At 45.5% G+C, this 24749-nt stretch overlaps 1 protein-coding gene across 5 annotated transcripts in view; it reads left to right on the forward strand.

Moving 5' to 3' along the window:
• LOC142993127 (receptor-type tyrosine-protein phosphatase delta) overlaps positions 1-24749 on the forward strand; it is a 297399-nt gene that overhangs the window by 62250 nt on the left and 210400 nt on the right. For all 5 annotated transcript variants that reach the window (XM_076143781.1, XM_076143778.1, XM_076143782.1 and 2 more), the window contains exon 4: positions 17441-17464. The gene's annotated coding sequence lies outside the window, so the exon portion shown is untranslated. The remainder of the gene's footprint in view (positions 1-17440; positions 17465-24749) is intronic.

Here is a 24749-nt window from a genome sequence, read left to right on the forward strand (position 1 = left end):
TGTCTTCCCTCAGCTTCATACTCATTCATCTTCTCTGTGATGTGCGTCCATGTTTCTTACAAGCGTATGCGAATTTAAGGAATTTGAGCCAGTCTGTAAGAGATGAAGTGGCATGGAGGTATTGAGTGCATATTTTTACTTTGTACCCAGACAGGCGAAAACCAATGAAGCCACTCAGCAGATGCTCAGGAAGCCTGATCAGACTTTGGAGTCAGATTCACCTCTCAGTGTCTATAATGTAATCCGCGTCTGTGTGATCCCCCCAACATTTTTGATGCAAAGCAGCTCATTGATCCAGTCCTCACTTGCGTGCCCATTCATCCACACACTGATGGTTAGTGCATCATCCTTCAAGCAGATGACAGAATTCATATCAGTGTCACCCAAACTTCATGGAAAAACTTCAAGTGCATTCACCTGCTTTGTCTCTGCAAAACTGCAAGACTGCATCGCGTTTGCAACTTTGTGTCCCTGTTGACAATGGAGGATTCTCTATATTCAAAATGAGACCAGTGCTACAAAAAGTACATCTTGATTTGTGTTGTACAACATCTCCTCCATGAAATGCAGTTTCATTCGCATTGGGTCCATGAAAACGACATGTATGAAATGACAAACTGTGGTAAATACTTTGATATTTCATCCACAGAGATAGTTTAGTCAGAACTTACTTGCGTGCATAACATATTATTTTCTCACTGAAATCACAGCACAATTCATTTCACTGACAAAATGCAAATGACATCCATTTCGTGAATGACTTCGTTAAATTGGTCCTTTCTATACACACTTAACAAAGTACATCAAGCTGTTTCTTGGTTTCATTGTGAAACTATACATTTTGTGGCACAGAACTTGTTTTGAAATACTTAATTGCTCTCTCCTCAGCAGACAGACAGAGATTGATGAGCTGTGCCATTTTAGGGCAAGTTCAGTGGTTGGAGTTTCCTCCCACTGATATGATTAGGTGTCATTAGCTAGTTCAGCCCATAAGGCTACCCGACAGACAGCAAGTGAGAGAGGTCCATACTATTGATCGCCTTGCATTTACTTCAGAGCCCCCTGTTCTCTGGCATCATTTCAACCTTGGAGTGGAACTCTGGCAGCTGATAGTGAGATCAACCTATAATACCGAAGGATTGTTCATCTCCATTCATGCATGAATGTATGTATTTACCTCTCTATCCATCTCTCTGACTCTTCCATTCAGTCTACCTTCCCCTGTGATATCCCAGCGCCCCTCCTCCCTTTAGCTGTGGGGTCACTGAAGAATATGAAGTTTCAGCTGAGGCTCTCTCACTGGGGAAATATAAGTTGACTGTCTATTGCATTACTGGTTCTGAGCTTCACATCAGGAGGCAATCAGATTCCCTGAGGTAGAAAGAACATGGGAGATGGGAAAGTGATGACAGAACATATAAGAGCAGAGATGTCTCTGCTTATGTGTGCCTACATGTTTATTCTGTGTGGATGCAAATAGAGCTTTCACTTTTCTGACAAAATTACACAGGGTTTTGTGTTTGTGTAGTGTGTCTACATGGAATGTTTCCATTCTGTTCATACACTTCCACTCTGCGACTGTTTTATTTTTGAATGCAGCATATGGCCAAAATGTGTGCTGTAACCGGCTGAATGGGATGTAATTGTCAGTGTCCTGACGAGACCGTTGCAGAATCTCTGAAACAGCTGCTCCCCTGGGACGCTCACACAGTATGATGGCTAAACGTTGCTGAGAATTGTGCAATAAACGAAAAAACCTGCAGTCAACAGCAGTTCTGTGGGTAGAAACACAGTATCCCCGAGATGCATCAAAGAGGAATCGGCAGCATAGCCATAACTATTGGCAAGGCAAACTGTTTTGGCAACTTGATTGTGACTAAAAATCTTTATTCTTTATATCTTTATTGACCCCTGTCGGGGGAGGCAGTAGCTCAGTGGGTAGAGCTTCCGCTTGGGAACTGGAGGGTCGCCGGTTCGAGTCCCTGCCAAGGTGCCCCTGAGCAAGGCACAGAACCCTCAATTGCTCCCCCCCTCTGCGTAGGGTGGTAATGTAATGTAAGTCGCTTTGGATAAAAGCGTCAAATGCTCGTAATGTAATGTAATGTAATGTAGTGGCTGGAAATATCACCGTTTACAGCTGTGACTCCTCAAGCAGACAAATACCACACTGGGTTCTATGTAATAATCAAAAGGGTCTGCAATCAATCAAATTTGGTTGCATGGATAATAACAGCAGCATGAATCCATGAATTCAACCTGCAAATATAGCAGATAGATGTGATCAGGTCCCGTGAGCCCGATGTTAAAGTCACAGCGTTCCCAAAATGCATCACTTCATGATCCCAGCAGGATAATGGGTATCTCAACCCAAAAAAAGGTTTGGAGCCGTGACTGGATATTTCTGTAAGAACTCCAAAATTCCCACCTGTTATTACCAGAGCTGTGCCTCAGAGAGTTCGGGTGGGTTCCTGAGGCATCAGGGGGTCTCTGTCTGAAACTACACACTAGAGTGAATAAATACAGTAGCTACCGAATGTAGTTTAGTACAGTTTCTTACATAGATTGTTCATTAAGGAAGTGTCAGGAAGAACAATTGCATTCAATCAAGTATCATGATGGGAAATGGGAAATGGCCTAATCAGAAGATGCTGATAAGTGAATCCTGCACGTCTGAAGCCTGTGTGTATAGTTTTTCAGTCAACACAACTTTTTTTTTTGGCTTTTAGTTTGGGACTCGTTAAGTTGAAACACAGTAACCATCAAAAAAAACTCTCTTACTCTCTCCTACCTGTTATTGACTGACTGGATAAATATCCCCACTAATCACACTCCAGATCTTCAGCCATTTAGTTTTACTGGATCAGGCTAAGCACTTTATCCAGTGGCCTATAAAGGCGAGGGGCAGGCCGTACTGAAAGTGCCCAGAGCTTTGACACTGAGCAACAGCTTAACGGGCTTATAACGGAGCAGGGGAGCAAGTCAATCAGCTGCTATTGAATGACTCTGTAATGGCCAGCCTGACCATCACACTCCCCAGAGAGCCAGTTTTGTTTTCCATTAAGACTGCCATTACGCACAGGGAGGCACTACACAACTGCCAAGTGATGCGCCCGGTGTGTGTGTGTGTGTGCGCGCGTGTGGGTGTGTGAACGGCAGAGAAGATAAGAGTGGCGAGATAAACTTTGACTTGTGTTTGTGACAAAGATGATAATGACCTTTACGTGCTTAACAGTTAAAGATGCGGCGCGATCACACTGATAGTTCGTCTGTCATGCATCTCTGCCGTAACTTGCGATTTGAAAACTCCTAGTTCAACTTCACTCCTTGTTATCACATCCATATGCTTGAGAATATGCTGGTGCAGACTCACAGCGAATGTTCATTTCTATATATTTCATCATTTTTGCCTAAGGTCGCCAGATGTCACGGCAACCTCATGTCATCCTAACAGTGAGCTCACCAGTCTGGGAGGGAGAACCATACGTTTTCATCAAGCAACAATGTAATCAAGGGAACGCCCATCTCCATAAAGATGCTTACCCCACCCCCCTCCACACACACACACACACACACACACACACACACACACACACACACACACTACCACAGCGAGGCTGGACATGTATCTTTATTAGTGGGCTAAGCCATGGCATCTAATTGACTGGACCAATTAGTCAACATTAGTCGTAGATGACCTCCATAACCGGATTAAATGCCTGTGAGGTCCTCTGAATCCTCTCTATTAAAGCTTTATGGACCAATGACTTGACTTAATAAGTAATAACGTTTAAATGGGAGAATGAATTGCATATTTTGAGCAGTTTGCTGATCTATAGTGACACATTTTCAATTACAGGTCTTTTTTTGAAACCTGTCCTGCTCTAATGTTGTCACAGCACTACTATGCACACTGGATGACCCCTCCCCCTACGAGCATGCTCTACTCTGATTGGTTTGCTAAATTACCTGTTGATATAGGAACAAGTAGCAGAAGTAAAGGAGGAATCAACACAAAGCTGTCATGACAGGTCACAGACTTTAGCTTTGTCTTAATATTGACAACATGAAACTAAACGTGCAATTTCCAGTTTACTGTTTTCATTAATGCTAGTACGGAATGAGGACAGAGTCTAATCAAGATGTACACCCCTCAAGATTCCAAAGTCCGCCCAGGTTCTTTGATGCAGCATCCCTGTCACCTCACTATTTGACTGATGGCTCTCTCTGGGCCCCATCAGAGCGCTAAGAGAATGGATGAGTGTGACTGACAGCCACCAGGCAGCGGTCACTGCCCCCGCAACACACACTTCAGCCAGCCTATCTTTTAACGCTGACAGTAATTGAATATTAAGTACATTCAGGATGAGGCCAGCATTTGCTATCTTGACACGGACACTTCAACTCAAAGCATAAAGGCTTCCTGCCAGGTTGTGCCAGGAATCGCTCACTCATGTGCTCCCATTAAAGGAGCCGGAGGAGAGCGATTCTTTTTTTTGACGGTCAGGAGCCGGTGTTTAAGTGTTACACATACCTCTGCGTACTGAAAAAAAACGCCCCGGAATGTCGCACATATGGCAACAAACACAAGTGAATTGTTATGGATCGATCATATTCCCCTGTACAAGCGTTAATTTGGTCCGACCCACGCATAGGATATCAAGAAATCAATATTGCTTTCCCATGTCTGTGGCTGTGCAAGGTGGGCCTAATTGAAATGTATGAGTGTGCCTGCTAAATGATCTGTGCAGGCAAGGGAGCCGGAGTGATTGCAAACATATGGAACGGTTCCTTAGACAAGAGAAACATTTGCACAATGCTGAGCGAGAGCAGGGGAGAGAGAGAGAGAGAGAGAAGGAGAGAGAGAGTGTGCGTGAGGGAATGAGAGGAGGGGATAGCCAGAGATCAGACGGCATGGAGTCACTTCTCGCAATTTCATAATGTTTGTGCAAGCGGACTCCTTCAAAGGTGTTTTCGCGAAAAAAGTTTGACAGCATTTTCTTCCAAATTCCTGCGTGGGTATGAGACGGAGACGCAGGTAGAGGAAGCTGGGACAGATGTTGGCGCTGACATATGATCAGTCAATTAATACCACATAAGACGAACCAATTACTTGCATAAGACAAGTCATTATTGTGTCACGCACGCTGTGACATTCAGTCTCATTGTAATTGCGATTGTGACTCATTCTCTCTGTTAAAAGCGGAAAAATATGAGCATCCTTCCCCTGTTGTGTGCTTCTTCCCTCTTTTTCCTCTCCTCTCTCTCCCCGCCTCCTCCTCTCTCCATCCATCTTTCTCACCATGTCTCTCTCTCTAATAAGCTATTGACATTTTGCTTAGTAATGACTGGAGGAATAATGGTCCTCGCATCGTCCGGAATGAGCAATGAGTAGAAGTGGCATTTTCTAACCCTCGTGACAGGTAGCCAACCGGGCTAAGTCGATCCAAATTGGGGCTGGCGTAATTAGGCTTTGCTTTGCTGCATAACACGTGCCGCCATTTGGCACAGTCCCACTCCCTCCCCGATTCGGTAATTAGTCGGGAGCGTCTTTGATCACATGCGAGGGAGTTTGTCTATTAAAATAATCTTTGCACGAGTGAGTCACGTCTGCGAGCATCGAGACAGGGGGACAGAAATTTGAATATAAACCACAGACATCAGTGTTGGACATCATGGCGGCTTACGTCATGATAGTCTGGCTTTGCAGTTTGTCTGATGTAATTATAGCACTGAAGGGTATGATGAAGTGTTTTCAGTGCAAAGAGGTTTTAATCTGCTTCTTGTTCAACAAAAGAGTTTCTAGTCCTATATTTTGTGGAGCTAGACCCAAATTAAAGCATTTAGCCTTCGTAAATGTTGGGTTGTTGCAAGTTTGCGGCCTATTTAACGAAGTACAACAGAAGGGCTTTTATGTCTATGTTAATGTTTCTTTGCAAAGATCGCTATAAGCTGCAAACACAGCACCAGACAAACAAGTGACTTCAAAGTCGATGCACCTAATTTGACGAGTCGAGAAGGTCAAAAAAGCTGATTTCCCAAAAGCGAGGTTGCCGTTTTGGAAACTTTGGCCCCATTAATGCGAGTACACGACTGCCACGCACTCTGGAGACGAACGCATTATTAAATAAGGATAAAAGCCTCTTAATATTTCACTGACACGGCGGGAAGCAGAAAAAAATAACAGTTTGATCGCACCTCTTGAACATTTCTGTCTCACTGCTCTGCCCATGAGCGCTTCCCAAATGTCACTGGCACGGAAGCAAATCAAGCCGAGGAGACGCCTGGGCACAAGGATGCCACAGAAAAAGGCATCTATTATTCATCGTCGTCGATGTATTGACGCAGACGGCTGTGGCGAGCACCGAGGAAAGTTCACCTCCAGGAAACAGGAACAGGGCCGAGGTCTGAGGATGAAACGGCTCAATGAGAGGCAGAAACCGTCCTTAACGGGGTCATGGAAATGTTGGCGTCTCACTTTATGCCTGACCTGCTGTCGTAATGCATTCACTTATGCGTATTCATTGTGCATGACTGCGCTATTTTTTCCATACATTACATCTATAGGATTTTTAAATGCAGGAAACAAATGGAGACTATGAATGACAGACAGGAATGATGTGGCACCGGTCTGAATTCTTTCGACGTGCACTTTCAGACTCCGTGACACCAATTTCTGCACATTCTCAAATCTGTACACGTCTTTCTCACTCAGGCCAGGCGGTGTATTGCACCCGGCGCGATCCAGCCGAGTGTGTACAAGCGCGGTAATCCATTTGTTTAAATACATCTGACGTCTTCATTAGACGGCTAAGCCACACACCCTCTCCCATTCCGCCCCCCCTTTCTCTCTCAATCCCCTCCACCGAAAAGCCGCTTTTTCTTACCGCATTGAGACGGTAATTACCATGCAGTCAAATGGGAAGATGGCAAGCAGAAACACAGTGCTCGTCCATGGCTGCCTGCCAGCCAAGCTACTTACACTGTGGCGCACACAGCAGCCAGACACAACAGGCCGCAGTCACGCTGCATACAGCGCCGGCTTCCTAAGCTAATAAAGATCATCTCTCTGTATGAGCGTTTTTTGAAGTCGCATTATGGAGCATGTCCTGTCAACAGAATTTGACAAGAGGCGGGCTCGTAGCGGGCTGAACTGTGGGGGAATGCAGTCACTGAAATGCGACAAATCCTGATAATGCCGCTTCAGACGGGTTTATGAAGGCCCAAGAGTTTAGATTTGATCCAGTTTAGACGCCACTCGCAGACATCAAGAGCAGCACCTCCCCTCTCTAACCTCCATTACTGCAACTGACATGTCAGGTAAAAGGCTGTGAACCGATTTGTGCCATTTCCATACATCCTGAGAGGAAAATGACAGGTTTTCCACGATCCTTCCCCCCTGTTTGCCCGCAGGGTTTTTCAGGGCATGTCGCAGCCAAGTTGGCACCGTACCCAGCTTCTACGTCGGTGTTGGCAAAGCACCATCTCTGCCAGCCCAGTGATTGCCATGATCTGAGACGGCAAGAGTATTACATGGCCACCTGGAAAGCGACGAACACCTGGACGCGGCTTAGTGCCCGGCTCAGCCATAATACAAGGCTCCTCTCTGCCAGCATATACAAACCTCCCCCTCTCGTATGGCTCAGTCAAGTGATTACACATTGTGTAGGCCGGCTGTTGGTCTACAGTAGGAAACATTTCGCTAAAATCAAACCACATTCAATGCTAGACCAGTTCACAGGCAGGCGAGTATCGGCAGGTGCCAAACGCTGAATCTGCGCGACACACAGCTGGTGACACACAGCTGGCGACACCTAATGGCGACTTTCAGCCAAATAAGGTGAAATTGGCGAGACTGTATTGCCTGTGGAAGGATGATTTTCAGCAGAGGCAACGAGAGAGAGCGAGAGAGAGAGAGAGAGAGAGAGAGAGAGAGAGAGAGAGAGAGAGAGAGAGAGAGAGAGAGATGTGTTCTCATCTCATATTCAGGCTATAGTGAAGCAGCTTTACAACAGATGTTCAGGTGGCGTGCGTTGCCATTTAGATGTATGCAAAGCGCCTATGCAAACACAGTCTCGAATGTAATGAAGAACAAAAGGTCTTGCGAAAGCGCAGGTAGTTGGCACATTTTCTTGAAGGATTATTTCTTTTATTCAATCTGTACAGGACTGGTATATGCAGCACCCTGTGGCCTTTGAATATACTGTGCAACTTCCAAAGAGTCAAGACTTTTATTGTACTTGGTTCTCCCTGTCTATTAAGCTTTCCTCTCCTCTTTCTGTAGTGCATATCTCACGCAGCCTTTCATTCTGCACTCCAAGCACAGTTGTCTCCTTGCCAACACCTCTGTCAAACCACATTCTGCCGAAAAACATTTCTCTTGACCTCCACCTTTGAATTTTCCTCGCGATCAAAGTTTCTCCTTGTGTGTTTAGCGCTCCACTCAGACTGAGCGATCCATTTGTCCCTCATTCAAAACAACTTTGCCCTCTTGTCAGTGATGATATTTCACTCAGTCTTCCCTCATGGTTTATTACTGAATAGAACCTAGGGCTCACCCGTCATGTCACCCTCTCTCTACTTTTCAAGCATCTGTGTAAATAAGAATTCAAACACAAACTTCTATGTGCTGAGTCAACCCTTTCACTATCAAACTCTGTCTTATCTCAAACACAAGCAATGAATTTGGACCGGATTGTTATTATATTCCCTCGCTGTCCGTTTGAAAGTTACACATTGTGCATTATAGGATGGGAAAAAAACTTGACAGGTGCCGTCCCGTTTTGGGAAATACTGTATTTCTATCACATAAATTACCGGGCAGAGCCTATTTCTCTTCTTGGGAGGACTGATATTCATTATCCCTGGTTCCCCTTCAGTAGGTTGAAAAGCCACAACTCACAAAATGAGAAATTTAGAATCACGCCTCAGAGAATCTGAAAGGGAAGAGGCCTGACTTTGTGTGATCTTGATAACGGACCACACAAGGGGGGGGGGAAGGTATTCGCGGAGGCCAGATAGGCAACGAGTTTGTAATAATCAAGAATGGACAAGAGAATGTATCACGGATGCTCAGAGGGACACAACACAAGAGGAAACGTAAATAAAGGCCAGCGCCAGCAGATGTGGTGGGAGAAAATGTGAGTCAGTGAACAGAATTTGTGCAAATTAGGAGTCTGGTGGGTGTTAACGGGAAATGTCCAGTGCTTATGTGTGCTTATATAACCAATCAATGGCTTTAATTAGACTATTAGTTGGGCTTTGGTCCCAGCAGAGTACTCCCATGCCCCTAAGCAGGCTTATTGTTTACCTTCCTGATTGCTGAAAGCGCAGCAGTTTCAAAAGATGGAGTATTGTAGCTATAGATGCCGATGTTGGATTTTCCGCTCGGATTCTGTGTCAGGAAGTGAGGCTGCAGGCGTAAGCGCGGTCTGCCTGGGTGTGATAGATTCCAGAATTTGCCTCTTTTTCCCACCCAATTCATTATTGGAGAGGAGGCGTGAGCCGGGGTGAAGCCGCCTTTTCCCTGAACTGCCACGTAGATCCAATAACACTGCATTTTCTTTGCAAACGTGCTGAAGAAACAATATGGCGCTTGCCCCCCCCTGTCCCCCCCCCATCTTCGTATTCAATATTCCACACCCTGCAGATTTACTGACCACTCATAACTGAAACGCTGTGAAATAGGAAACCCTCATGCTGGTGTTATACTCACTAGCCTTTTATCTTGAAGAGGCGGATTTCTAAATAAGCAACCAGGCAGGCATGAAGAGGGTTTCAGGACCAGCTTTCATCCAGGCGGGAAAAAAACCAACATACAAAGACAAAGAGAGAGAGAGAGAGAGAGAGAGAGAGAGAGAGAGAGAGAGAGAGAGAGAGAGAGAGAGAGAGAGAGAGATACTGAGAGGATCGGTAATGAAGGGGGGGTGGAGGAAATGGGAGGAAGAGGGCAGGCTGAGCTCAGGAGGAGACCAGGAGAGCGAGTTAGTGTGTGAGTGTGTGTGTGTGTGTGTGTGTGTGTGTGTGTGTGGAGAGAGAGAGGTAGAAGGAGCCCTGTAATAACTCCATGCATGTTTAAGCAGAGAGGTAACACCAGTTAAATGCCCAGAGGATGTGGGCACCGGCAGACCTGACAGAGACATGACACCATGTGCTGATTCACATTAGAGGAGGAAAGGAGGGAAATCACACAAACACACACACACAAACAGGGCTGGACAGACACAAACACACATAGAAATAGAGCCTATGCATTACATTTAAAGATACAGATGTGAGGAAGTACATAATTGTACTGTTCACCATCACTGTTTTCTTGTAGCACAGTGTGAGCTCATGTGACATAACGTCTGTGCTTCTCAAACTGTGGTGCTTGTACCTCCTGGTGGTACGCCTAATGACTTAGGGAATATCTGCAGATAAACAAAACAATTCAAGTCTACGGAAATTGTGTTATTGTGGCAACTTCATAAAACATAAAATGGGTTTACTTTGTCGTTAACTGTCTCAAAGGTATAATTTACTGAACCTGGAATGAACTTGGACTTGAGTTCTGATATTGTGGCTATAAGTACTTCTAGTTGAGCACAGGATCAGAGTACTTCCTCCACCGTTTTTCAGATATAGGCTTGTGCCAGATAAATGCATTGTCCACTATATTTGTTTCTCGCAAAACACAGATATACGTGCAGACTTCTCTCGTCTCACCGGGTAAATATCCGCTGTCAGTGGGAAAAATGGAGTGGAACAGATGGCATCAGAGTGATTGAAACCACCTACAATGGTTCCCACAACTTCTCTATCTGTCACTCTCTCTCTCTCTCTCTCTCTCTCTCTCCATTCACCCTCCCTCCCGCATTCTCTCATTCCTGCCCAGCTACACCCGTCGCCTGTGTGCGGCATCCCAGCCTTCGTCAATACCATCCAGGCTCCCAGTTCTGTGCCAAGGAGGCTCGGGCTCGCTGGAAGCCCCACCGCGCCAGACAAAGTCAGCCAAGACGAGGGAGATAGAGGGGGGGTGCAGTGTGAGGAGACGAAGGAAGGATGAAGAAAGGGAAAGGGGGCAAGGTGCTGACCTCTTTCACAGCCATGTCGATACGCGTCATGCGTCTGGTTCTTCGCTCAGCTATTGGTTACTTTTTTTAAACAATTTTCCCACTCCTCCCTTTTCTCTCACCATACATCCCTCCTCCCCGCTGCTTTCCGTCGTCACACCTCCCTAATGACGGGCCCCGGTTGCTGAGCACCCGTCATGTAAATGAGATAGTTAGCGGATCAAAAGGCACAGAGAGGAATTTTTAATAGCAGTGGAGGTGTTGATTAGCGCCACAGAGGAAGAAATGAGGCAAAGTGCAGCCAGCATCTATTACACCCTACTGCTTTAAGTTATGTTGAAGTGTGCGTGTGCGCGTGTGTGTGCTTGAGGTGAGGAAAGAGGCCAGATGTGAGGGTATGTGAGGGATTGTGCGTGTGCCGGCATATGTTTACAGCGTTTATAGCCGTTTTGTCTTTAATGGAGCGTGCGTGTTTTGGCGGCGAAGCGTGCGCGCCTCACCTCCAGGAGATCGCCGTTAATGCATAATACATGGCTCCATATTTCCTGACTGTAACAGCAATAATGTCGGCGCGGTGAGTTTATGAAGAGGAGATCAGGTGTATCAGGAAGTGATTACGAGGCACAAACATTGCATCTCATATTGCTTTCTCGTGACAAGCAAATGGTGCGAGGGCGACAGTAGTTGAAAATCAACCCCACACCCACCTAAGAAAACAGGTGCCAGCAACAGTGCTTCAATGCATCGAGTTGTTGATAGTTACGGAAGCGTCACGTAGATAACAAGCTGTCTGTGTGAATTAGATAGCAGCACAAATCGGTATAAGTGCGGCACATGGAGACATAAAAGTTCCAAACGCCTGCAGAGTTATTAAAATCTATCCAATATATGGCACCAATCCGGCTGGGCTTTGTTTATTTGTATATGCAATTTACGTCAACATTGGAGATTTATTAGTATTGTTAGGGAGGGCACTTTTCTCTTGTAATATATATAATTGAGACGGTAATTACATTTTGCTTGTCACAGTGTGCAGCTTTCTTTAATTACGCACATTCCAAGTAAGGTTGGAGCTCATGGTTGCGTTTGCGTTTGGACCTATCCGTATCTGTGGATCTAAATTTGAATCAAGCCTTTGAGATAAGGCCCAGGAATCAATAATAATAATAAATAGGGGGCTGGAATATCAGCGGCTCTTCATTTGCCGTTCAGGGTCTTGCTCGCGTGCGCTTGCCCGTGTCAGAATTTTCATCTTCCATCCTCCCAAGCTGCCTCCCTCGCTCCCGCCTCTCTCGCGCTCAGCCGCACAGATGGCAGAGGGGTCGGAGTGCTTTAATGAATTTTCAAAGGAGCTGCATTGGCAATATTAAAAGGAGCTTCCAAACTTAAGGACACCTGACACGGGAGTCATGCACACGCACAGATTTGGCACTGGTAATGCACCGAAAGGCGAGAACATCCCCTCCGTCTCATATGCATGATTGGATGTGATCAAACACTCGCCGTGTGTGCACACGCACACCTTTATTGCCTTCTTGGAGAAACAATAACATCTGCAAAAACATAACAAGAGCGTAATACCTGCTACCTGCACACCAACAGAAATTCTTAATTAACTCTATTAAAATGACAGGCACCCGCTGCAGGGTCAAAGGTCAGTTTTAATGATGAGCCTGCATATGGCAGCCACCGTGTTGCCTTGCAAGGGAAACGAGCGGCACTTCTGCTGATCCATCTGTCCTGTGGTAATGACTGCACCTGGCCTCGCCTGGGCCAATGCACACAGGTACCGGCACTCTCAGAACTAGCTCGGTGCACAGAGGGAAACACAATTAAAAAGCAATAAGCACGGCCGCACCTTGCGGCCACATTGTTTACTCATTATGTCTAATTATCTATTTGAGTCAGAGATTTAAAAGACTCCTTGGTACAAGGTTTTTAGGCAGTCAGCTCGAGCTATTTATTCTCCAACGAGGCCATAAATGCTTGGATTCTTGGACTCAATAATTTCCTATTGGAAAGGAATTCGGCCGAGTCAACTATGAGTCAAGTGTTGGGACCGAGGTTAATTTTTTCTTGCAGAGATCTTCCTGTGCCTGTGATTAGGCAACTGATCTGTGAGTCAGGAGGGAGATGTTGTGTGCCTTTGTAGTAACTTCATTTCTGCCTCTTAGTTTCTCCAGCAAATACTCCCGCCTGGATGAGCCACTCCAGTCCACTCCTCTTTTACTGGGCCTTGATCGTGCCAATGAACATACGAACGCCCGTAGGGTCCCCCCTCCTTTACAAGTACCTGATACGAAGAGGCAAGCCAGCACTCTGTTGCTCGAGGCATCAAGGCTACTTTTTATTTCTGTCCTTTCCTGTTTCTTCTCCCCAGGCGAAAGAGTCTTTATCCCGCCTCTGTGTTGCTGAACTTGGGGTCAGAACTCAGCATAGTTCCCACAGGTCTCTGATCTCACCAACTTCTGATCGCCCATCAAGGCCCTGCCAGGCAGAATTTATAAAAAAAACAACAACCTGAAACTGCATCTGAAGTCCTTTAAATCCCCTCAGAGCATTTCCTTTTTTTTTCACAAAGAAGGCCAACGAGCCCCCTGGAAAGCTACATCAGAGTCGCTGTGTTTGATTTAGTCGTTTTTTTTCCATTGCATACTTACAGCGTAGCAGATGGGAAAGGGGAATAAACCGCCACATCCCTTTAATTTCCTGACATATTTGAACCTGATTAGTTATTAGTTCCTACGCCTTTAGCTAATCTTAAGAGACATTTTAAGATATGGGGATTGAGGTGTATATTATCTAATGCAGAGTAGGCGTCGCGCATTTCCGTTTTCAAAAAGCAGACAGCTGCAATAAGGACGAAACATCTGCCACAGTGCGAGCATAAGCGCGCCTCGTTCCCACACTGTCATGCCTGAGCGGCCTTTAAACCGGCCGGCGACGAGCCTGACAACCGCCTGATGAAGTTTGGAGTTTCTATAACTGCTCACGTCAGGCTGTCACTCACAAAGTACTCGTTCACACCTCAGAGTCGGAGAGAGATTAAAAAACAAGCAAGAGCTACTTTCCTTTTCCTTTTATTTTTTTCCAACCAGAAGAACAGCCGTAGTTCTGCAGCCAATCTGGCTCCTCGTCCAACTTGTGTAAACCTCTAGACACTTCGGCAGTCTGTGTGAGCCAAGGCCATCTGTAGCCCCTGTCAGTGCTTTCTTACTTCTTTGTTGCGTTAGGAAAATGAAATAATGTTCATATTGAGTCAGACGGAGAGGGCACAATCTCGCCCTGCATCAACTAAACGAATGTCTTGAACAACGTCTGCCTCCAGCACCTTTTTTCCTCATGTCCCTCTTCATTTGAGCCTTTTACAGAGAGCTGGAGCTTGGCCAGCCACAGCCATTTTGTCCCATTATGTAGTACTGTAAAAAAACAGCTGCTCCCCTTCCACACTGGTGAATAGGTTAAATGGTGACACGAGGAACAGTACCTTTTCTGCCACGGTCTAAATTGACCGACAACAGACGCTGGAGGTTTCACCGCCGCTCCTTCTCGGCTGCCTTCCAGTGCCATTGCTATTTGATTTCCAATTAGCGGCCACTCAGTCCTGCAGTGGTCTTAGCAAGTGAAAGAAAAACTCGCAATTCTGGAAAAAAAAAGAGCCTGGCCCTGAGCGCTGCGGAACTAAAAAGGAAAGAGAAACTGACAATTCCCTCTTGGCTCAGTGTAATCATGGTGAAGTGAGACTAATGAATGTTTTCAGCTTGTGCTGTCCTGAATCTAAGCTCGTCTATCCTTTGCCAAATTGATCCAAGAGCATTTTTTCCCCTATTCCTTCATTTTGAAAACAGTGGTGAATTTTTAAGACCTAAATAAACATGGCAACACCTTGAATTCATACAGAAAAGCAAAAGCAGGAGGATGGCCTGCAGCAGGGAAGCCATTACAGCAAGATGTTTTCAGGTGCTGTTTCAAAGTTTGGTGTCAGTGACCAAACAAACCAGCTCCTCTGACTTCCCTTTAAAGGCGAAACACCCCCCCCCCCCCCGGTCATGGTGCACTGACTATTCAGTCAAAAGGAAAATCTCCCTGGAGCAAACAGATGTCCTTGTCCAAGAGTGGAGGAGTCTCAGAGGATTGAATGCATCCTTAATACCCCACCAAGGGCACATGATGTCTCTGTAAGCCCAAGTTGAAATTTGTCTCTGTGTTCTCTTTGCACATGACTGTTTTCAAAATGGTGCAGACAAGACTTGATACCAGATGAATACCTGGATGGATGTTGGCCACAACTTGGCCATTGAAACGTGACGTAACTAAGTGAAAAACATTGGGAGAACCCCAGTGCATCACCTTGCACTGAACTCGAGATGGAAGGCAGAAAGGACGTAAACCTGTAAACCTGCCCATAAAATGTAAGAAAGTCGAGTCTGTGTCTTCTATAAATCCCAATGTGAGCAGTGACACGTTTAGTGTGTCACATCACAGAGGGCTTCTAACACCCCCTGCCCCGCCTCCTCCTGCCGACCCCTAAATCCTTTATGTCAACATAGGAAAGACAACACAAGGAATAGAGTTTTCCCTTTGTTCTGTTAAAAGTTTCCGTGTGGCATTTTTGGTTTTACGCGGCATCACTAAGACCCTGAAAGCAGCTTATCTGCTTAAAACAGAGGGTGAGAGAGGGTGAGAAAAAAAGTGTTGTTCTTCTTCAATCTTTGTCGTAGCTCACATTGTGGATTTACTGAAGCCACCAGAGCTTTGGTTTCCTCCCCTCCACCATCTCTATTCGTCTAATCCACTCAGGCCCAGTGGTCGAGATTGACCAGGTGTCCAAATTTCCTGCTGTAAGACTTTGGGGGAAAATCAATAATCTTCGCTTTACCTCCGAAAGACACACAGAATGTTTATAGTGGAATTTTCCATTTGTGCGCCGTTCAACCTCCTCCTTCATCTTCCAATCTCTTGGGTCTCCCAAACCCTGATGCTAATCTCAACGAATCCCCAGGTGCTTCTAGCGGCTCTTGAAGTCTGACATCAGTCCCTGCCACCAGTCCTGCATCCCCTGGGTCCAATTTTCTATGCCGTGGAGCTTCAAGGTCCTCAGCTGAGTGTTCTGTTTAACAACAACGGCAGCAGGCAAACATGAACGTGTGTCAGGTAGAATGGTAATGAGCGACTGAGCGTCCCAGGGATTGAACCGCAGTCCTTCCCTATTCCTCTCTCCCTGCAAATGTAATTGTTCCAATGCGCAAAACTAATACTGTAATCGCATCACCCCCTCCATCCTCGATCCCTTGAGATTTAGTCATCCACGCACAACAAAAATGTAAATGAATGCAGGGGGAGACATCATTGGTGATAAATCATATTACTAGCAAATTATGCTTAGCAACACAACTAGACTGCACTGTAAGCAACGGCGACTGAGAATTAGCCCTGAGTCGAGCATTTCCCTGGCCATGGATGCCGTTATTGTCAGTTCACTCCATTTCCTTGTTTTATTGCGCATTTACAAGAAAGCAAAACTGTGCTTTTGAAGTGTACATTCGCAAGGGGAACACTTCAGCGTGGAAAAAAAGGAAGAGGGCGATAATAGAAATATATATTTCTCTGGGCTGCCACAGAAGTTGGTAGTCGCCTTATAATATCCCTTCCTGTAAATTGTGAGGGATGCTAACATCAGGGGGTAGTGGCACAGTGAAGCTGTGGCTAAATGTTGCTTCTTCTTTCTTTTTTTAAAAAGCTAACTGTCTCGCTGTTTGCAGCTGGGCCACCCTAAGGTCTTTGTAAGAGTGTGAGCCTGCCATTTTATTATGCTGTTGGAACCTTGGACATCGACTGTCAAGCTAACAAGCTTGGGGAAATGTAAAAGGTTGAAGCGCACAGGGCGAGAGACATCTGAGAGCAACTAAATTACCTCAAAGACATATAGAGTGTGTGGGGGGGTTGCGTTGCTCTATGTGTGTGCGCAAGCGTGTGTTTGTGTGTTTAGCTGTTATGCTACACTGGTGCAAAAGGGCTTCTTGTAATAGATTAGGTTGCGGCTTACATCCTCGCCTTTCTCGCCTCTCTACCTCCACCCTGGAAATCTTGAAACACTGACAAATATTAATGCTACTTGTGCAAACTGTGAATACTCAGGGGAGACTATCTCAGACGTTTCATGTCCCTCGATTAATAAATGATGTCCCCCGCTTGACAGCCACTATTCTTAACCCCTAAGTCTGTACATCGCTGGGACATCGTCATTTTTCAGCGGCGCCGCTGACAGCCTCCGCCTGCATTGAAGTTTCTGTACATTGTAATTTGCTGACATTTCTTTTCTCTTTCTCCCTCTTACTTTCCTCCTCACCCACCTTCCCTGTGTTCCCCAATGGCCTGCCTTCTAACAGATGTGACCAGCTATTCCACGTCAGGTAAGATTCTCTTCCTTTTTTACCACACAGCTCTCCAGAGCCGCGTTCGGGTTTTGTCACGTGTCGTTTTCGAGAGACGTGAATGCAGAAGTAAAGGAAGGAGTGTTAGATGGGGTGGGGGGGTGTTAATTCAGCTCCAATATGCGGATGTTTGCTCAGTAAGGTATGCAACGCTCTGCAATCCTCCCTCATCCCCTTTCCTCACATGTGCACACACACACACAGTGGCGGCTTCTTTTCCTGCCAAGTGGCTTGTGTGCTCTGTGCCTTCGATTTGAATTTTATTCAAATGAGAATCAAATGGCCCAGATTGTTCAAAGAATACACCGGCAGTGTTGACTTAAACAAGCACAGCGCGGATGGCGCCTGTTTAAGAAGAGGGTTGAGGGTTTGGGAATCTCTCATGTGGCAATCTATGAACCTTTACAGCGTTTCCAACTCAGTGCAAAACCCTTTTCACTACGGACAGTCACAATGTTGATAAAGTCTTTATAAAGGAACTTCTAATAATATTTTGCTTTATGCACATTTTAAAGTGATTGTAATCAACCTATGATCAGCCTGGGTTTGCTATGGTTACAATTCAAATTCATGCTTCAGACACATGTTTCCATCAAAATATGGCACTGAATTGTCACAGACAACCACTTCCTGGTCATTGATTGGTCAAAAGTTTGCCATGCAAAGAACCACCTCCAAGGCCATAAGGATGCAAAAGCATTACTGCTTAAAGGTGCACTGCCACACAGCTAGTGGCGTTTTCAATATCCTGTGGCCCTGCTTCCCTCTGCCACGCTTGTTTAAAGGAATCGGCTGCTGCATTCTGGGTGTTTCATCGGGGCTGCTCTTGGAGACACTCAGCAGGCTGCAGCTGTATGCTCGAGGTCAACAGCATGATTGAATCTGCCATAGCAGGCTCCCAGAACAGGACAGCGGGGCCTTTCCAGACTACCTATGGTTCCAAGCATCTGTTCGAGGGAAAATCCATCATTTCCTTTCTTAGTTGGAGCTTGTGTAACAGACAACTGGCATCCTTAACGTTCCTCAGACAAAAAGGTTGCCGCCCTGAATACATACTTACTCTCGATGCACCTGCCTTATTGTTATACCCCAGTTGCGAAGCCACCTCATCCTTTAATTGAAAACCCGGTGCCTCGGTAGTGCGAGCGCATAGTTCGTCGACGCGGCACAGCATCTGCAAGCAGTTCTGGTCCGGCTCTCGACTCTTTTAGGCAGACGCCGGCTGACTGCTCGGAAACAGAAAACTCCTGGCTAGCTGAGAATAATAAGTACCCATGGGAAGCTGCCAGATGGACATTTACTGTGAGCCTAGCTGGAGAGGGAGAAATCTGTCAAACATCACACTAGGCATCTGTGGGAGAGCTGTGCAGGTTCACGTCCACTACGTTGGATAAGAGAAGTGCTCTTTTCCGAGCCTAAACGATGTTAGATTTTTAACACGTCATATCCAGTTAATGCATTCACCTCGTTCCAAGGTCAGTAGTCACAGCGCTTTGAAGCCGCCTGATACATTGAAAGCATTAAATAATGCAGGGATAATGGCGGTGTTAAAGATGTTTATCATGAGGCACTAAGTGGCGGCAACGGTATTGTCGAGTAGCAACCTTCACTTCACTCATACTTAATTTCCATTCTGTGCATTTGTGTCGCGTTGTTCCTGACTGAAGTCAATTTGCAGTCAGATTTAGCAGTGTAGCTGATGTGAGAAAGCAGATAAGAATCAGAGGTTCTTGGGTTGTACTTCTGCAGGAAGTTTCATATGCCTTCCTCCGCAAACTTTCTCATATCTATCACTTAAGTTTTCGAAGTGTCAGTTGTCTCTTCCGGTAGCTGAATACTAAATTGAAAGTATGTTTGGGCTTTAGATAAGGCCTTTGGAAATGGAGTAGAAATGTCCGGTGTTTTACTTTTTGTATTTTTCTACACACTCGTCAGTAAAAAGGCTACAGACGAGGAATGACAATTGGCTCATTATGCTCTCTGTCGCTCAAGGGCCTCGGAGCTGGTAAAGAGAGGGGAAGAGAGAACGAGAGACGAGGGCGGCGCACAGAGAGAGTTCATCCCAGTTTCGTCAGCCGCAAAAAATAAAACCATTCTCTTTTTCGACAAGCTGCGCGCCAGTCATTATTGCGTTACGTCTGGCAGCGCTCGTCTCAGACAGGAACAGAGCCACACTTGATCAGCGGCACGGCACTGGCAGAGACGAGACTGACTGCCGGCTGCTCGCTTAAGCAAATATCATTGCGCCGCCGAGGTCTGAAAGTAGATCTGTGGGCAGAAGGAAACCACGGACAGGGCCGCCGTGGACCATATCCATATCGGCCGCTTTGTAATACCCTTGGGTGACTTCCTCTGAAATGGTTCCGGTTTATTCATCTCTCAGTGGATGACAACAAAGCCGTTCCATGATAAAACAATGCTTTCAGTTCACCATCTGTTTTGTCATGGCCTAGAACCGCTAAGCCGTATACGCTGGTTCAAGTTTTACGAATAAATTAATTAGAATCATGGTTGGAAAGATTTTGTTTCAGGGATGCAAGCGAGCAGTCTCACCCCATACCATCAGAGGAGCAACGCGGCCTGTTTCGCGTTCGCATTTCCCTTCTCTTCGCCATGCCCCTCTGGCTAACAGCCAATTTTGCCAATGGCGAATTCTCTCACATGCATCTAAAAACAAAACCCTTCAAACCTCCCGGCATTGTCAAAATCTCTCAAGAGCTTAAAGTTGTGTCACGCTGATTTCTCCCCACCGCTAACTACTGCTGGGCGAGTTGTTTAAAAGAAACGTGACTGATGGCTTGTTAGTGCGACCACGAATGCATTCTACAGTAATTAGACTTGAGCGACAGATTCACTGCGCGTTCGTTCTCATAGCCAACGTGGAGAAATCTGCTTAGATTGCAGTATGCTGGCAGAACGTTTCACTCCTTGACTCCAGTATTCGAAAGTGAATATTAGGTATTTCTGTAAAAAAAAAATCATCATTATGGCAGATGACTGACTGTTCATACAAAACACATACAGATGCTATAGGATGTCCTGTGTGTCAGTAATTTAGGCACATTGCAAATTCATGTACACTTGGACGCATCTATGCTGGCGTGTTAGACCGAGCTGATGTTGTGAACAGATGGCTCATCTTTAACTTTATCAGCGGCGGCGGTGTCAGCGGCAAACGCGATAAGTTGCTCCAGCGCCTGGGGAGAGCGGTATCCATCAGTAGCTAACAGCATATGGTGAAGGCACATTAAGGTGTCCGCTGCCTTCCAGTTAGGCAGGGGAAGAAGTGGCTCCGCAGCAAAGCATCAGATCCTCAGTTCACAAGAGAAGTGTGTGAGAGTGTGCACTTGTGTGTGGCAGTGGGCACCTAATTTGAGATCTCTTCCTCTTTGATCTGACTGATCAGATATTTTGCACTTTCAATGCCATCAACATATCGACTATACCATATCTTCCTACCCATCCATTCTTTCTTCCCTGTTTGGAACACAAACCAATATCGGCAGCCGTGTCAAGATGAGGCTATAACTATCTCTCTCCGACTTTTACGATCTATGCCAGTCCAATCATAACCACCCCAATAAGGCAAACCATTCCAGCCTTGAAATGAAAGTGTGTTTACCAGCTCCTCCATGTGCTACGTTTCTACATTAAGCAGAATGTCAGTCAAAGCTGTGTTTGTTTGCGCCAGTGGTCGAAGCTCTTCCCAGACCGGCATGGTGGCACAATATTGGATGAGACTCAGAACCATCAAAGAAATTACACTCAGGGGCGCTCAGAATTAAGTGCATCATCAGCAATGCCCTTGTGTGTGTTGGCGCATGGCCTGAACTGCAACACCTTGTCTCAAAAGCTCCTTTTTTCCCCGGCGCTCTTTCCCCTACACAGACTAGATTTGCTCTTATTTCAGAGTCAGCGAGGCTACACTGTAGTAATCACCTCCGGCATTCTTTTCATTTCTGACACCCCTTTTATGCAAGGATTCATCTCTTCCATTAAAGAGCAAGACGCGTATGAAACCTCCGATATGTCAAAGCGAGCATCCTGACTCTGCCCCTCAAGCCCTCCCTTCCTATTGTCATTCCCGTGCTGACGTCTCTTTAATAAGCTGTGTTAATTACCGCCCGCTCTTCAAAAAAATATGATTTTACCATTGTATGTGCATGGTTTGGTCATTAAGTGAACAAAGGCGGCGAATAAACTGACAAACTGATTTGATTAAGACCGCATCGTATCAAAATTTGGTTAAGGAGCAATCAGGGATGTGTTTGTTCTTACATCATCCTGTCATCTCACTTTGGCAGTCCATGCCCTGCACTGATTACTGGAATATGGTGGAGTTTGCTTGTGTTGTCAGCTGTATACCCGCTGTAAACGCCAAAGTGTTTGCTACATTAGGCTTAATCTCTCATATTATCTCCAAAAATCTTGAGGGAACATCAGTTGAGGTCAAACAGACTCCTCTGAGACAGCACTTGGCCAAAGATAGCTCAAGCGGCCTGCGTCCAATTTGGCAGTACATTTGAGCGAGATGAAGACCACTGGACGCGATCCATGGCCTTGCTTCTCTGAAGGGCAAATGTCAGAGGTCGTTGGGTGGCCAAACCCATCTGCCAGTCTGGCACTCCCGCTTGCAGGCTGTATGCTGGTCATAATGTGCACATTTCATGGGAGTTTGAGCAGAGAGAGATCGTCTACCTAACCTACTTCAGATGTGTGTATGCTTTTAATAGTGTGGGATCTGTCCAAAGCATTCCAACTGTTTATTTTACATCACTGGCTTGATTAACAGTGTAGAGACGGGCATAAATTCAGACTAATTAATTAGGTTGTCTGTAGGATATCAAGGGAACGTGAATGAAAAAGCCCTCAAGAACACGCCGGCCTTCTACTTTATTCAGCACCCTGAATTCTACATCTCAACCACACTAACGTTTGACTGTAATAAGTGTGTTTGCGTTGTGTGCACGCATTTTGTCGTGGGTGGGCCCTGCACCTGAAAATGAGATGCTACTCAGAGTGATATGGTTAAGGGTTTGTAAACATATCTTCCACATCACCCAAGCTTGAGTCTGAATCATCCAAAAGCCCATCTTGTTTTGTTTTTCTTGTTTGTCGTCTTTAACAAAGCAGTAAATGTCACTGTACAACTGCTAACGGCAGCACAGCACAAATCTATAGAGGTGAAGAACACAGCGGTATTTACCCTGCAATACTCTGTGTACACAGAAAGCAACTTCACCATGTCCCACTATGATTCTGCTATCACTGACTTGACCCACACCAAAATAGAAACTTGTGTTAATTAGTCCTTTGTGGCCTGCCTGAGTCTAGGATTGTAAATACAGGAGAGGATGTGTCCTCCACCGTCCATGGTTTAAGATTAAGGCCCGTAGGCAGATGGAAAAGTTCCCTATTTCGACATCCCTGCTGGTCAAAAAGGGATATTTGTCCTTACTAAAGACCCTTACCTGGAGACCACAGGGCCTGCTAAAGGGTTTCCCCCCGGGCAAACGTTACCAAGCATAATTCAAGATTTTGCTCACAAAACCTTGAATCTCTTTAACTCAGCAGGGCAGGAAGGAAACTTGTCAACACTACAGCCTAAAAAGTATTATTATAATATACTGGCATTGTAATTCTTCCAATTAATGGATCATGGCATTGTATACACTGTAGGCTTTGCTGCAGTTGGAGTTCTACTTAAAATAACGATACACTGTCCTTTTTGTACTATAGTAGAGCGACATAATGTCATTTTAGAAACATTTACATTAAGGTATTTGAAACAGTTAATGTGTCAGCTTTAATCTGTTCTTATTGTTGACTTTTTACCATTTCTTTTGCCCTTGTTAGACTTACTTTACCATTTATTTCAAAAGAAAACTTCCTGTGCCCAACTTGAATTATTTAACAATGGCACCGCCGAACATTTCAGCCTAACGTCACCGCAGGATGCCAGCTCGACTCGCACTGCTAATACTCTGAATCCCACCGTTATTTCTGACAATCTCCTGCTTGGTCTCCTCAAAAAATCTGATAGATAAAGGCGAGGCGATGAGAATCATTACATCGTCTTGCCAGTTTGCATTCATTTGGTGGGTTTTTTTGAGACAGGAAAATACAGAAACGCGCAGCCTCATTAATTTGCCATCTTGTTACCACACAACCAGCTCTCTTTCCCTCTTTCCTCTCGCTTTTGTATGTTTCCCCTCTTGGCACGATAATCACCTCGCTTGAAGGATAGCAGGAAGGGAAAAGAAAGCAAGATACTGTATGCAGGAATAACAAGCTGACACTGCACACTCGGCGACACTGAATAATCTCCCCCCTATTTTTATTCCTCCCCCAAGATTTCAGCCTTAAACACGGCCCAATATCTATTTTCATCTTTCCCCATTCCCCCTTTTCTCTCACAGCACTATTCAGCGAGCCATCATGGTGCGACCAATTGTCCGATGTGAGCTTTGTGACCACGCAGAGGCTGTTACCACGTAGCGTACCAGAATTACTGACTCACACCCCCCCCCCCCCCCCCTCTCCAAAGAGATGATGGAATATTAACAGTCTCTCTTGTGACAAAATCATGTCATCAATGTCTGATCCACATTAATTACTCAGGCAGAACAGGTAATTTAGAAGGCGGACATTATGCCAGGCTAAGCTGGAGTTGGATGCATTATTATTATTATATTAACATAATCCCATCTTGTTAAATTGGATCAGCGGTATTATTAAGGGAGGCATAGCTTTCATTCAGTGTCGTTAATTCCCCCTCACACCGCCCGTGTTTAAGTCCTAATGAGAAATAAGGAAGCACACACAGAGCACAAAGAGCGGCACACACTGCATGCCAGGTAGAGATAATCTGTCTGGGCTCGCTCAGTCTCAATCACACACTTTCCCTCTGTTTCCCATCCGCACACAATTGCCACCGCACACAGTAAGCAGGCACACACACACACACACACCCACACTGTCGTGAGCACACTCTCTTTAGCTGTGTCAGTCTCTGCTGCTCTCACGTGGATACTTGGAAATGAAGCCAGAAAGAGGGGGAGCAGGGGAGAAGTACAATGTGGAAATTGGAAATAAAACCATGTCATTGTTTAAGGCAGTGCTAAAATGTCATAAATTATAAAGTATGTAAGCAAATTAGAAATTGCAACACTGACTGCAAAGGCCCGGAAAAATGAGGATTGCCTCTCTTTAAAAAAATGATTGCATCATTTCAGTCATTAAAGAAAAAAGTGACAGAAAACGC

This window comes from Genypterus blacodes, unplaced genomic scaffold, assembly GCF_046128005.1.
Source record: "Genypterus blacodes isolate CSIRO-AG114 ecotype Tasmania unplaced genomic scaffold, CSIRO-AGI_Gbla_v1 ptg000027l_1, whole genome shotgun sequence".
NCBI classification, from domain to species: Eukaryota; Metazoa; Chordata; class Actinopteri; order Ophidiiformes; family Ophidiidae; genus Genypterus; species Genypterus blacodes.